Source organism: Mytilus californianus, unplaced genomic scaffold, assembly GCF_021869535.1.
Source record: "Mytilus californianus isolate M0D057914Y unplaced genomic scaffold, xbMytCali1.0.p SCAF_8, whole genome shotgun sequence".
Classification (NCBI taxonomy): domain Eukaryota; kingdom Metazoa; phylum Mollusca; class Bivalvia; order Mytilida; family Mytilidae; genus Mytilus; species Mytilus californianus.
Window position 1 is genome coordinate 42,144,760 of NW_026262734.1, and position 12,475 is coordinate 42,157,234.

Here is a 12,475-nt window from a genome sequence, read left to right on the forward strand (position 1 = left end):
ACTGATATATATATAAATTCTGAAAAAAAACTATAAGATAAACAAAAAACTTTCAACTTTTATATCAAAAGAACAACACATATATATATATATATAACTCTGGTTTTTTTTTTAATTAAAATTTCAGAAAATTGGTGGGGAAATGAGTTCAAAGTAATTTTTCTGAAATCAAATAATTTGTATAGAATAATAAGGAACACCTAGAAACAGAGTTGATCAAATTCCCCACTGTACTGTAGTCTAATAGGTTTACAATACTTTATTTAATAATTCTACTGTATAATGTGTGTCTAGTTATAAATATATATACATATTTCATTAACTGATAGCATCGAAAGAATATTACTAATTGTTAATTAGAATGCACAAATATTTAACAGACTATACTAGCTAGGCATTTAAAGAATGATTGCAACCAGTTTATTGTAATTAGTACCTAGTTAGCAGTTTCAGAGAAAATGTTTTTTTTTTTTAAGTTTATCATATTTATTTTATGTGGTCATAAAAAAATCACACTGGCCCTTTTGCCAAAATGCAGTAGATAAAAATCAAAATAAGCATTCTTACAAATAAGTGGATGTGAATCGTTAAAGGGGCACTAGCTACGAGATATATAAAAAATCTAAAGTATGATTTTTTCCCCCAATCATTAATGAAAGTGAAATAGTGAAATAATAATTCGCTTTTAGCAGCCAGTATGGTTCAATTTTGTCAAATTAAGCTAAGAAACATTGATAATGAATTATTCACTTGCAAGTGATTAATTCGACCTCATTGAATCCGTATTCATGTGAACTTCAATTTAACCCCTTAGCTAGAGATGGATAACGCATGAATTATGCGTGTTCGGTTATTTAAAGGAAAAGAATGTCAACATTGAAAGTGAAACAAAGGTAAATCCTTTGATTGACTGATTCGATCCACAAAAATCATTCTTATACAGGTAAAAACGATGATTAACATATATTTCTAATCTATAATATGAAATTAAACAGACCTAGACAAATCCAATTGCTCGAGTTCGCTTTCGCTTTCTATTTATATCTATATTTATGTTTATATCGCTTATATGACCATCGGAGGTCTTCGGAGGTCAACTCGATAGTTAATTAGATGGCGTCAAGACTAAAATACACACAAAACTAAGCTACATTTTATCGAGCCCATGCCCTGTAAATTGTTTATTTTAGATTTTTTTATGATTTGGATAAATGTTTTACATGGTTATAAATCAAATATGAGAATTTGAGTCAAATCGGCGAACATTAATTTGACAGCTAGTGCCCCTTTAACAGCAATGAAACTATTTTGTAAACCCCATCCAGACCCTCATTAAACAGTGTAAATTTTGTTTGATATATCAAAATGCTCCACACGTGTCAAAAATTATCGATGAAGATTAAATTTCTTAATCGCGGTAATTGATTGGTCGATTGATGTTAAACGCCATTTTCAACACTATTGGTTATTTCGTGGCGGTCAGTTTTTATTGCTGGGGGAAACCGGGGTGCCCGACGTTCCACATGAAAACTGACAATTTTAATTAAGTTTTTAGTTGATTAAGATTGAAGTCGAAAGCACCTGCAACGTGCGGGGTTCGAACTCACAACCTCAGTGTTGACAATATCATGTGACCTGCAACTTAAAATCCGTTAATCAATATATATTGGTTAATATAGCGCTTTACTATACATGTCAGATGGTTAGACATGTTAATTTTCTTCATGATTTTTCCCTTTTAAGTACCAATAACCTTGAGCTTTTAGTTATTGACCATGAAATTAATATGAATCTTCTCCTTTCGTCTGTATCAGTTTCATTCTAACCAATCATGAGAAACTCAAGTTACCATCGGGAAAACATTTTTTTTTTATTTCTCTTTTGTAACATTAACCTTGACCTTTGGCTTATTGACCTAATTCATCTTTAATACTTCTTCCCCTTCCCTTTATTTTTCATCTACATAAGTTGCATTCCAATCAACCATGGTAAGTAAACTCAAGTTACCATCCGGAAACCATTTTTCAATGTTTTACTATTTTCAGTAACAGTGACCTTGATCTTTGACCTATCGACCCCAAGATCAATAAGCTTTTTCTCCTTCCCGACATATTTTATCTGTGCAAGTTCCAAGCCAGATAAAGCCAAGTTAAATTACCATCCGGAAGCAATTTTCCTCAATTTTTCTATTTGTAGTAACAGTAAAACTTGACTTTTAACCAATTAATCCCAAGATCCATAGGCGTCTTCAATATATATTTAAGTTGCATTCCAATCGACAAGAGAAACACAAATTACCATCCGAAAACATTTTTTTCGATTTTGTACAATTTTGAGTGATAAAGACTTGACCATTAACCTTTTGACCCTAAAATCAATAGGCTTCTTCCCATAACGTAAACTATAAATCTTCCATTTGTATAAGTTCCATTCCAATCATGCAAGGGAAACTCAAGTTATCAATCGGAACCCATTTGTTTCGGACACGCGGACGGACGGACGTACAAAGCAATCATTTTAAATGATCTAGATTTTTTTCGGGTAGCAAATTTACTTATTAGTCATAGAAATGCTAGAGATGAACTGCTGTTATGACGACATTTCAGACCGTGAACTAAGGGAAAATTTCCTTACTTCAAGAAGGGAGTTGTTAGCCTTTATCATATTAATCTCTAGATTTTTGGTTTAATTAGCTTGTGTTAAAGTTTGTTGTCTGTACTGATAAAGTGCATCGTTCTGCGTGTATGTTGTTGAAACTATTAGAAAATAAATACCAAAATAAATATCCAGGAGCTTTGCATATATTGACAAATTAATTCTTAAAAAAAAAACATGAAAACGTTGGCCTGGTGTTATTTTAGAGCCATCACGCATACAATCTATCACAAATTTGTAGAGTCACGAATTTGACGACTTATATGTTGGCCTCTAGATTTCGTAGCCTTTTTTCGTCGATTACCGTCCCATCGACGTATACAACAAAATTAAATCTCATTTTATTAAAAAAAAAAAAAAGCCATAATGATATAGTGATTATCAATGGATGACAGTAACAGCAGCTGAAGCTCGGAATTCGAATTTTAAAAATTTGTTGAAGTTTGGAAGTATAACAGCTTTATGCAGGACTATATTTCAATGATTTTTGTCCCAATTTTTTATTATTGGTTAGGTAGCGCACCACTCAGGATGCTTGAATGGATCATAAGCGTATATTTTGACCGCAGTTTGGCAGTTATATGAGGGTGTTGATGGGGGTTTACAGAATAGAGAATAAAAGGCAAAAATATAAATAGAGAAAAATGGACCAAAAAAATAAAGATTAGAGAATGAACAGGTGCTAAAATGTAAAGAATAGAGAACAATGGATAAAAAGTATAAAGAATAGAAAAAAATGGCCTAAAAAATAAAAGAATACAGAAATGAAGGACCAACCATCCAGAACCTCTTATATCAACGCGATATAATAGGCAAAAAAGAAGATAATCCCAGAATCCCAGATAACTGCAAATACAGTGGATTTACATTTAAGGTTCCTTGCGAAACTGAATGCTTCCATTTCATACTTTATTCCAATACCACGTACTGTCTCATACATGCAGTGATAAAAAAAGACCAAAAAAACAATGTTTCTAAAAACAGTTTAGATGACGTAACACGGCTTGCTCGGAAAGTGCACTGAAACAACTTGATGTATACATCTCTTCTTTCAGGTATAACACTTTTATGAATTAATCACGATATTTATACAATAAAATAACCATATGATGACCGAAATACTTTCTCACTGAACGGTCATATGATAAAACTCTTATTTCAGTAACTGAATTAGCCTCAGTCGATTTATCAGCAAAGAATATTTAGGGTTGAAAAAGGGAAGCATATGCATCAATTGGTATTATCTAACATATAACACAGGTACCTATTTAAGCGATCATTTAATATAAAAGATGTGTTTATGAAACACATGCATATGCTATCTTGCGTGTCCATGTAGTTTTTTTTTAGTATAGTATAAGAGTCTTGCTGTCGAGTGTGTATGCCAGTTTAACATGCAATAACATACTGAGAGTGAATCATTATGTAATAGCTAGTAAATCGGTTTACAATGATATTTGATCATGTTACCATTTTTTTGGGGTGTTTTTTATTAAAATATTTACATGTTTTCGTGAGCGATAGCCGCGTTCACAAAATCCCAAGTTGTACCATCGTGTAGCCTCGCATCCACTATCGGCTGCATGTCCGGTGCCTTTAATACTGATTTGTGTTCTTGCTTTTAAATTTATATATATTTATTATGTTTTCTGTCTTGGTATAATTACAATGGAATGAAAGATAAGTGGAAACGAAAAAGCAACCTAACAACACACCTGATGTCATCCCTGGGGTTTAGCTGGCTTCGTGTTGCTCAATCAGCAGTTTTCTGTGGACCATTGTTTTTCTTTATGTTTTCTGCCCATCAATTTCTCAAAAACAAAATTCTATCGCAACTAAACATTATTATCAATCAACAAATATGCGTACCGTTTTTTTTATAGTTGATTTTACAACCAAAACTCAAATTTATAGTATATGCATCAAGCTAGAATTACCGCATTGCATTGAAATAATGAAAGTAGGCGAAAAAAAACTGTATTTGATACAATCGCCGAATTGCGTTGGGAAGTATTCATGACAACTACAATATATATTTCTCCTTCAATGTAAATCCCCTTTGAAACAAACTTGGAAGAAGTAACTGGGCAAAATGCATTTCGTTTGAACATGATACAAAGTATAAATACCATGAAACGCAAGAATCTGCAGAATTATTTTTTTTAACTCAACAAGTGTTTTGCCATTTAGGGCTGACATATAAAATGAAAGACATTTGGGTTGAATCAACAAATTCATTTTGTACAAGATACGAATTGTAACAAGATCCTAACGATCTGATTTTTTTTTTTGAATCAGATAATAAAAATTATGACCAATACTTTTGATATATATTTATTATGGCATAATGCACATTAGATAAAAATTTAAAAAAAATAAGCAGAAACAATGATTAAAACGTATAATAATTACAATTATATATACACACACTTTGTCACATAAAAATTATTTTAAGTCATTGATTGTGTACTCGACCATGAACGACTTGTTACCGGACCACAGCAATCTTTTAGTCTATTATCGCACATTATTCACCAAAGGATGATATATTATTAGTAACAACTACATGATATTAAAAAAAAAGCCCTTATACTTATCGGAAACAATCTACTTGTTTTGATTTCGTTGGTTTATTGTTCAGTGGAAATATTTCATTAACATTTTTGACGAAAACGAAAATAAATTAGTAATGTTTTGAATCGTGGAAAATTTTGACTGATTTTGAAAAGAAGACATTTTAGGTAGGGACAGAAAAGAGGAGAAATTTTGGCTTCTGAAATAGCAAAATAGTGAAATTTAAATTGTAATTTTACAAACATCTTTTTTTGTTAAAACTTACTCACTCAGGCTAAATAATGCTCAACATAAAAATTTAGGCACTCTTTAAACAAGTGGAACCAGAGGCGACCCTAAAATAAATTCGAATCTATGATCTGTCTCAAGAGGATCGTTTCCAAGTTCTTATTCTTGGTACTTTACATAGAACAAATGTTACCCATGAAAACATGTGTTCTACAATCTAGACAACCTACAACCTAAAACCATGATACAATACCAATATATTTTGTTTTCGTACACACTCTTCACCGTTATCCTTCAATTTAATCTAGACTGCTATTCTGTTTTCGATTTTTCCAAGGACACTTTCCTTCCAGAAACAACATACAGAAAGCACAATGCGAGAAAGACACAACTTGGGAAAACACTTTCTTTGTACTCTTTTAAACATATGAGTGTTTGAACAGCTCCCGCCATTGTAATGATGAGCACAACACATCCGACCTTTCTAGTATCCCTGAGGATTAGGGCAAGGCCTCCAGCTAATTCTATTATGCCTGTCACCAGTTTGTATGTCACTGGATTTGGCTGGTATCCAAACAAAATGGTTACACAAACAAAACAATACTGTTGGAACTTCTGATTCTAAAAATAAAAATAAAATATCAAATATGACATAAAGAAATAAATTTATATAATGTCGTCATCGTCGTCGTCGTCATCGTCATCGTCATCGTCGTCGTCGTCGTCGTCGTCATCATCATCATCATCATCATCATCATCATCATCATCATCATCATCATCATCGTCATCATCATCATCATCATCATCATCATCATCATCATCATCGTCATCGTCATCATCATCGTCATCGTCATCGTCATCATCATCGTCATCATCATCATCGTCATCATCATCATCATCGTCGTCATCATCATCATCATCATCATCATCATCATCGTCGTCGTCGTCATCGTCATCATCGTCATCGTCATCATCGTCATCGTCATCATCATCGTCGTCGTCATCATCATCAGCATCGTTATCATCATCATCTTCGTCATCGTCATCATCATTATCATCGTTATCGTCATGATCGTCATCATCATCATCATCGTTGTCGTCGTCGTCATCATCATCATTGTCGTCGTTGTTGTCGTCATAATCGTCTTATAATAATAATAATAATAATAATAAATTCTTTATTTAAAGAGGGTAACTCAATTAGAAGTAGTCTAATTTTCATTGAGGCCCTCAAACAAAATACATGTATACAGTTAACATTCATACATTCATACATTAAAATACAATATATATTACTAGTATATACACAATTCAATCATTCAAACATACAAATGGCAATAAATGGCAATAATTGGTAAAGTTTTGATTAAATTTTCTTATTCTTACAACAAAAGAAAGAAAACAAATTATTCGACTTGCATAGAACTTTCAAGAAAATGATTATAACAATGTTTCTTAAATAATTCCACATTACGACAATTTTTTATTTCGAGTGGTAAATTATTATAATCTTCGTTATCTTATCTGCATTGCATGTTTGTTTCTGTTTCTTTTATTACTAAGAAAGACTTAAAGCTTACACAAAAAAATTAATTGATTTAATAACATCAAATTGACATGTTCGAACTATGACTGCTCAAGTAAAATATTCCTGACCAACGCTTGTTTTAACAAAAAATATCCAGTTTTCTATACCTTTGATGTTAAATCTTACCATATCAGCTCCTACTTCTTCTGGAAACATTGATGGAAACAGTTTAGCAAGCGATGCCATCATAAACAAAGCTATCAATCCAATCAGTACAACCTTCTCCAGAATGGCTACAACACCCATGATTGCTTGTTACTTCAATACTGCAAAAAATCTTTAAATTTCATTACATTACATACTACTTATATATATGGTATATCCATGTAGATTATTCAAGGTAAAATCATTTTCTTTGGACGGAAAGTAATATTTTATTAATGGAGATTATAAAGATCATTCATTTAGTAGTACAAGAGGGGAATATAATAATATGGGTACCCGTGCCTCCTTTCTTCAATTCTTGATGAAAATTGAATAGGACTGAGAGTTTTCCTACCGTGGCCTAAGGTCGGTGATTCTCTCTGCCTCTTTAAAAAAAAAAAGAAGTAATGTATAATAATACTTTCAGTGTGATAATGGAATATGAATATAGATGCAGTGCTAGTAATATGTTCGTCAAGAATGACGTTATGGCTTTCAAGGAAGTTATGCGAAGCCAACGTTTAGTCTTGAAAGCATCTGAAAATTATATGCATTTGGTAACAAATTCTCAGTATTCTTCGACATTGTTAAGAGTACGGTATTAATTGTGTCTAAAATAATGATCATCTTATTTTACCTTTTTCAGTTTAATTTTGGTAAAATTGTTCTGTTTTGATGTTTGGGAATTTTAAAAACGCGTATGAAAATAAATTTAAAAAAGAGCGACAGATCCATAAACAAATCTACAAAGTAACAGCTTTGTGTTAACATGGTTAACCGTACCCGTACCGTAACCCTCATCAGAAAGAAGAGTCTTTCTCCCGACAGCTTCAACTCCGTTCCTCATGACTACTCCAACTAAGACATGTATTATCATACCCAACTATATCAGTCCTATTCAGGACCGATAACTCTGTCGATAAATATTGTCGGGTATACAATGTTGTTGAAATCAGAGCAATTGTATTATGTCTCTGTTGAAATGTATACAATAACAAATTTTTTTACACAAGTTTAACTTTATATCGATTTATTGAATGCCTGGATTTTGCTTAAAATATTGAATTAAAAAAATAAATAATAAAATCATATTTAATGAAATCTCGTTTAATTTTTTACGAAATAATACAAAATCCATTTAAATTAAAATTTGAATCAAAATATTTCTTTAAAATAATTATAGAAACATAAATATTAGTTTGATTATCTTTTAAAGCAAAAATTATTTTTTAAAGATTTTTTTTTATAATATTCATATTTTCTTAAAGTTTATTATGATACATACTTCTTCTGGTTTGACACGGGGAAGAGAAGATATTTATTTGTACAGTTATGAAAACTTTTGTATATCACAAAATCTAAACTCTGGTAATACATGTATACACAGGATGTTTAATGTCACCTGGTTGCTTTTGGTTTGCACGTCTACCTGACAATATATTGTTATGTAACATTACATCCAAAGTCAGAGTTCACCTGTTCGTCAAGTGATGGGATTTTGAAGGTATGGAATATTTATCTTTAATAATTGTTGGGATTTTTTTCTCTCTTGGGACGTAAATATTTTTTTGTTCTAAAAGGAATGTATAAATATATTTCTAAAGAAAGATAAATTATACAGAAAACAGGAAAAAAACCTCTTAAAAAAAGAAGAGAAAAAAATTTATTATAAATTTTATTGTTAACTATTTTCTGGTAACAGTATATCCTGGATATCTGTCAAAATAAAATGTTCCCGTGTCACACTTAAAATAATATTTCTTTAATCAATAAATTTTGAAATCAATCATATCGAAATATCACCAAAGAAAATAACAGAAACATCAGAGATTCTACATGAAAATTAAATTAAATCAAGGAAAGTCTTACTATACAAATCCTCGATTTGATGCAACATTTCCATATACATCATCCGCCATTTTGAAAAATCCCGAAATATTCACTTTTTTAAATCGATTTTTGACCGAAATTGCCCAGAAATTAAACTTTTTTAAATAGTATTTTTCACCAGATATATGTTTGAATATACTTAATCGATTTGCAAAGTTTTATTTTTATTAACGGAATTTCTTTATTTATTATACAAGTAGACATGGGTATCGGTACATTTAGCATTGAGTCAACGGAGAAATAACGAGAAAAAGTACATGTTTTTACGATTCTCCAGTGACAGAATTTAATCGAAAATTAAACTGTTAGGACCAACATTGTTTGATAGAAATATGTTTGAATATCAAGGATTGATTTGCAAAAGTTAGAAAACGGGTCAGGTTCATGAGAAAACTAAACTTTATTGAAGCACCTATGCATTTTATATGGGGCAATATAATACAAAATGGCGGCTAGTATACGTCACAAAAGTCACGTGATGTCTGACTTAGTTGGATATGTCATCCTCAGGGCGGAGGAGTATGGGGTTAACTCCCGGCAATTTTAGCTCCGATCGATCCGCAAGCCTATACACTTTACTAAGAATCAAGACGATTGTTTACCCATCCTCAGGACCGAAGAGTCTGGGGGTAAACTCCCGTCAGTTTCAGCCCCGAAGAGCAAGTCTACACTACACTAAGACAATTGTCACCCCATTCTTAGGACGAAGATTCTGGGGTAAGATTCAGTTCCGATCCGCAAGCAATGAGCGGATCCATGATTTTTGAAAGGGGTGGCAATTGAAATTGGAGACGATTTTATGCTATTATCATATAACATGTATAAATGGTGAGAAACACAAGATCTTCATTTATCTTTTTTTGCGACCAAAGGGACGTACGCTCTCTACCCCCCTCTGGATCCGCAATTGTAAGCCTACACTACAGTATGACAAATTTTTTTACCCATCCGTTTACACAGGCACTTGTATATGAAAAAAAATTATATTAAAGTATATAGGTAAATTTTTTTTCAAAGACAAGTGCCTGTGTCCTTTGATCCTATTTTTTTTCCTTTATTTGAATTAAGCGTCTTGTTGAAACCAAAATGTCTGAATAGTATAATATTCCGAGCTAAAACTGAATGATAATACACTTCCTCATTCCGTTTAGTTTCATGAACACGGAACATATTTGTCAGTTTTTGTTTTGCTTTTTGTTTTTTTTTATAAAATTATTGTTTGGTATTGTCTAAATGTGTTTAATACCGATTCCTATTCTAATGCGTTTGTTCTTCGAGAGTTCTTTAGTTTGACAGTAATTTATAAACAGATAAAGGAGGATACATTTAACGCACAAATAGTATTAATACAAGTGCAGGCTGTGTGCATAGGCTACATATATCCAGAAATCAACGCCACTTTGCTTATTTGAATATTATACTAAAGAAATCGGATACGGGTCACGGAAATTATATTGAAATGATAGGGAGTTTTGAAAAAATGTCTGTTTTAACTTTGATTTAAGTGATAGACAGGTTGCCGGGGCAGAAAATAAATATACACAACAATATACACCATTTAAATGAAATATAATGACTGTCGTTGCAAAAATCAAGGTTCCTGGGCTATTTTAAAAATCGAAGCGAGAGGCTTTTAACATTGCAGTATAAAATACAGGCTAAAATGGCTGAAACGTCAAATTTGCAAACTTCGTGTTGAAAATTGGCTAACATGGTCATTAGAAATACAGGTTGCCGGGATGAAACTTGAAACTTGAATGTCCAAAGAATAAGCAAGTCCAAACCTTGTATGTGTAGTCGTTGAACTCTAGGTTCCCACGTAAAGTTAAAATACCTCTATTTCAAGAAGAATAAACTCACGAAAACACGAAAAATTCACTAAATTCGCGTTCATTGTTTTGATTTTGACCGCCTGACAACTTTACGGAAATATCAGAGTGATTATAAACAAGGACTCTGTGACGGGCAACTTATAATATCCGTGTTTTAAAGATTTTAATGATATCAAGCCAGTCCACTTCAAACTATTATCACGTGGTACAATTCTCATTTACATATTATGAATATTAATTAGCAAAAGTACTACTAATTTCTGGCTATGACATACTGTGACAAAATATGACCTAGACATACTGATATAAACGGTTTCAAATTTCTTTTTCTCTTAATGGTTTTGCGTAATTCATAAAAATTACCTGTCATAATAAAAAAAATATTGGTTAGTACTGAGAACACACCACATCTTGTAAGGAAACTGAGATAACTATAATCATGATAATGTGTAATAGTAAAGAAGATAACAATGACACGTATTGCCTACCATAACTCACCTCTATGCAAAACATTAAAAAGACAAGCTTTTAAACATGTTTAATATTTATTCGTGGTCCAAAGAACATATTGATAATAATGTATCCTACTGGATATAAATTAGGTCATACTGGTATATGATTTTTATTTGTAAACACTGATTGAGAGACATCTTAAATTAGCTTTAGATCACAAAATAGTCAGGAATTGTTCACGTGGAATTGTGGTCGCGTGCCCGTATTATATGCATTTCGCAACAAAAGCTATATATGTGAGATTAAACTAGATTTTATTATTATCATTAATAAACTTACCTGACAAAAGTATTTAAAAAAAAGTACACAGGGTGTTGCTAAAACGTGGAGACAAAAGACGGAACGGAATTCAGTAAAGTAAAAAATACGATATGAATGGCATTCGAATGAAACAAAAACAAAACAAACTTGAACCTCAAACAGAAACAAATGCTAAATTAAACATGAGAACACATAAAGAGTTAATGGTGTGTTGGTTGAAGTTGTACCCGTCATGAATTTCAAATCATAGTAAATATCCCGGGTTTTCTTAATTTTTAAAGAATATGTAGCAATTTTAAGTCTTTCTCAGTCCGACTCGTTTAATGAACTTAATTAATCAAACATGTTCTCTGCGTAATGCAAGTTGGAGATTATCCAGGATTTTCTCATTATTGCGATTGGCAAATAAGTAAAAAGTTGAGAGAAATCCGGTAAAACTATAGTATTATATACTAGCAGATAGCAGCTAGAATATAAGATTTTTCTGAAAAGGGGGGGGGAGGTAGGCCTACATATAAATTTGGGTACAGACGTCAGGTTGGGGTTGAAAACCCACCCCATTCATTTATTGATTTTTGCGAAAATCCCATCTTCGCTTGCCAAAAGTCCCCGAGGGAACTGAGATGCGAAAATCCCTACCCATATACATGTTTTTCATAGGCCGGAAAAAACAAACCCATTCATTTATTTCCCAGCTATCAGCTATAGACAAACAATTAATATGTACGTGACATCTTAATTTGATAATAACCACACCGGGATAATACATTTTAATTGCATATATATAAGA